The following is a 4,619-nucleotide window of genomic DNA, read 5'->3' as shown; positions in this document are numbered from 1 at the left end:
TGATCATTTCACACACATTACACACACATAAAGCTTGCACTATTATTTGACCAGTTTGTTCTATTTGTGGGCGTAGACACCTGATAGGCACAGATTAGGTTTTCACACTCTTTTCCTGGTGCCAGTTCCACATACACACAAACACATGCTGTTTTTAGGTGTCCTGCTAGGTAGCTAAAATTAAAAGTTACTGTTTGAAGTGGTTGTTGCTGTTGTCTTGCATCATTCTCTTTGGGTTAGTCCTGAAAGGCCTAAACAGTTGGCAGCAACCAAAACAATCTCTGATCTAACATGTTTAAGGTTTTTTTTTTAAATCATTAATCATATGAATGCCTTTAAATAATTCAGGTAAAACTCAATTTCTCAGTTTTTCAAAGGTATCAGATGTGTCTTATTTTGATGTAGAAACACCAAATACTTCTGCTTACATTCACCAGTAAAACCCATGGAGTTTAACAAATGGGAGTAGTGGTAGACACCTGGTTTTTAGGTTCAGTTAATCCATAAGGACCCAGTGTTACTTATGTAGCAGTTCCAAAATACTTTTTTTTCTCTATATTGAACATTTCTTATCACCATTTATTTTAATATTATCCTCTGCATTTTACGGTTTTTCAGTAGAAATCATGTATTTTCCTATATTTAATTTATTGATTATGTAGATCAGGGGTGTCAAACTCATTTTGGTTCAGGGGCCATATTTAGCCCAATTTGATCTCAAGCAGGCCAGACCAGTAAAATAATGACTTAATAACCTATAAATAATGACAAATCCAAGTTTTTCTTTTTGTTTTAGTACAAAAAACCCCAATTAAATTATGAAAATATTTACATTTTACAAAAAAGATGTGAATAACCTGAAAAAACAGAAATTTCATTTGAAAAATTAGTGCAATTTTAACAATATTAGGCCTCGACTTATTATTTATACATGTGCATTACACACAGTGTTACATAAATGTTTGGTAACAGGCAGAATATTGTTAAAATTTGGGAGTTTGGAACTAAAATTTGAACAATTTCTACAATATTCCATCTCTTATTATTAACACAACTACAGATCACAGTGGATCTATAAATGCACAAAACATTTAGTAACAGGCAGAATATTGTTAAAATTGCACATTTCAGGTTGTTCATCTTTGTTTTTATTTATGTATTTATTTGCATTTTATTGTGAAAGAAACTAGTTTTGTAAATGTAAATATTTTCACAGTGTAATGTTATTTTTTCTCTTCAATTTTTTCCACATAATTCTTCACAAGGAAAATTTGTAGCTGTCATTATTTATGGGTTATTGTGTTGTTATTTTTACAGTAGATCACATTGGTCTGTATGTGGAACCTGAACCAAAATGATTTGGACAGCTTTGACTGTTCAGGTTCATTTTTGCACTTTCATCCCGCGGGCCGGAATGGAACCTTTGGTGGGCCAGATTTGGCCCCCGGGCCGCATGTTTGACACCTGTGATGCAGATGTTCATAAAAGCTCAGATTAAAGTTGAGGAGTGTTATATCAGAAAGAGAGAAAACTGAAGATAAGGTGACTCTTCAAGCAAAGATATCAATAATTGAATGTAAAAAAAAAAACATCTCCATCCACTGTCACTGATCAAACTCAGTGGGTTTTACTGGTGAATTAATGCTGTAGAAGATGACAGTGTTTCCATGGTAACTACGGAGCCTCTGAACATCTAAATGGGTCATATCTGATGACCATGAAAAGATGACAAACTGTATTTTACACCGATTATTTACATGTAGTGATAGGATTAGGAGTTCAGAAGTTATTAAACATTTTAGGTCAGTAGATGCTTTTGGTTACCATTTGGTGTTTGGGTCTTTATGGGTTAATGATATATTTTGTTGAAATGTTAACATATACAATTTTTTCTTCATTTTTCTGTTTTGTTATGATAACCTTTGAATTTAATCTGAGCTTTTGAAAATAAATGATTTTTGCTGAAAAATATAAAATGCAGAGAATAATATTATAATAAATGGTGCTAAATCATTTTGGAATGTTTAAATGTGATGAAAATTTCATGTGGAAAGCATCACAAAAAGAGTAAATACTTAGTAACAGAGCCAGTAGAAACTTTAGTTATGGCAAATCAGAAAGTACCAGATTTGACACCAAATGTCTGTTCTGGGTCTTGATCTGAAAATGATAGGAAACCCCTGTCTCATAGAGAGTATTGTGTGGTATTATATTTACAAACAGTAAACTGTAAACATATTTATTAAAGTTACTTTCCAGGATAAAGAGCGAGCCCCTTCCCACATGTGGCCTCCCACTCTCTCATCCAGGATGCTCGGCAAGTTGGAAACACATGTTAGGCTTTGTCACTGCAAGAAGAAACACACAGACAGCACTTTGAATCCCTGGACGTCAGCCGAGTCGGGACGCACATCAGATCTGGGGAACGGGCGGACTGTGAAAAGCTCTGCAGCCCCCGACTCAGCCAGCACCTCCTGTCTGTGGTGATCAGTTCAGTCCATCTCTAAGACTCTGTAGAGAAACAGAGAGAAGGCATGATCATGTTTATTACATCTGACAGAGGCACTGAGAGTGATTATAGGCCCACAGTTCTGCATGTAACATTGTACCCAGTGAGTGAGAAGAATTTGGCAAGACTCTCCCTAAATGCACACATCATACTGTTTCACTTATGTTGTTCAAGTCAGCAGCCGCTTCCTTAAAACAAAAGAATTATTGTATGCCCGCAGTTCAGCTTTTATTAACTGCCTACATATAATTAATGTATTATATAACATTTTATGCTCATTAAAAACAGGATATTTTAAATAATAATAATAAAAGGCATTAAGTAGTGTGGGGTCATGGGAGTTGCTGTTTTTTAAACAATGAAAATCAGTTGTGACACAGAGAAATCATGTTTATAGATAAAATAATGTAATAAAGTTTATTCGCATTACATTTTACCAATATGTAATACCACTGACAAGCCATCAGATGAAAGGACCACTTTAATGATGATATATTGCACATTATACCTTCATGTGATTACAATTGTTCCAAATTTCCATTGGTGCTTTTGTTCAATTTATTGTAATATTATATGAATATTGCAAAACTACCCCTACATTATGCTTTTTTGTGTTGTTTTTTTTCAACTATTTATGTTTTTATGGATGTATATAAGGATGGTCCATATATTTACAACTTTTTTCGATACTTAAACTTCCATGGTCCAGAAAAACTCTTTTTTTTTTTCCTTTGTGGTCAGTATTTTATGTTAAGCTTAATAGGTTATAACTGTGGTTCCCAACCTTCTTTGGCTCATGACCCCATTTTAACATCACAAATTTCTGGCGACCCCAGACATTCAAAACAGAGACATGTTTTTGCAAAAATGCATTTGTTTTTAATCATGTAATAGTTTTCTATACTATGTTGCAAATAAACAATAATTTTAGACAACTTTTAGTCTATATAATGTATATTATTATGGACGGAGGCAGAAAAGCCAGCTGTAGATTACTGCACAAAGTGAGAATTTTTTTTTTCCTTGGTCAGGATCAAGGTTATTATCGTTAACTAAAACTAACGAAATGATGAAAACTAGAATTGAAAATACATTTTTGTTAACTGAAATAAATAAAAACTATAATTAAAAGGAAAAACATGATAACTAACTGAAACTGTATTGTGTGATTACAAAACTAACTAAAACGTATAAAAATTATGGATAAAATTCTCTTAGTTTTCGTCTTTGTCAATGTCGGATTAATATGACATTGATTTATTTCGCTTGAGCAATTTTAGCCAGCAGCACCATACGACACTTCACGGTCCGTCACTTCTCGTCACTTGCCATTTAGAGTCATCTTCTCGTCCCCATTCTACCTGGAAATATAGAGACTAAAGTTGGGAGAAAAAAGCAGAATCCTGAATGGGATTTATTTGAATAACACAGCGAATATATGAAAAAAAAAAAAAAAAAAAAGAAAACTAAATTAAAATAAAGCATTTAGAAGAAAATGAAAACTAATAAAAAATACCAAACCTGCTCTAAAAGTGAATTAAAACTAACTGAATTAGAGGAAAAAAAGTTAAAACTAAATAAATTTAAACTATAATGAAAAATCCCAAACTATTATAACCTTGGTCAGGATATGTACAGTCAGTCCAGCTTGGATTCACAAGGCTGACAATTAACACTGAACAAACAAGAACTCAAACTATGAATTATGAAAGAGCTGCAGCATCTGAAACTGACCACAATGAACATTTGAAAGATAAACAGTACCACAGTGCTTCAGTTTCAGACTCAGCGTTTGTCATGCTTGTTTCACTCAACTCACCATATATTTTTTATTAATAAGTTGTTGTTGTTTTTTTATTTTTATCAATTACTAGAAATTTCAGGTGACCCCAGTTGAATTCCAGGCAACCCCACATGGGGTCCTGACCCCAAGGTGGAAAAACACTAGATTATACGGACGTTATAAATCCTTGTAAGATGATCATGAGCATTTTTTTGTGTTAGTAAGACAACACTAAGAAGTTAATGATTATATTAGCTCTATTTATGGCCTACACATGTTCATTATTGGATTAAAGGATGTTTATAAGCACTTACATGTAATGCGTTA

Source organism: Sphaeramia orbicularis, chromosome 9 (genome assembly GCF_902148855.1).
Source record: "Sphaeramia orbicularis chromosome 9, fSphaOr1.1, whole genome shotgun sequence".
Classification (NCBI taxonomy): Eukaryota; Metazoa; Chordata; class Actinopteri; order Kurtiformes; family Apogonidae; genus Sphaeramia; species Sphaeramia orbicularis.
The sequence above is the reverse complement of the archived record's forward strand: the minus strand, read 5'-3'. Positions refer to the sequence as shown.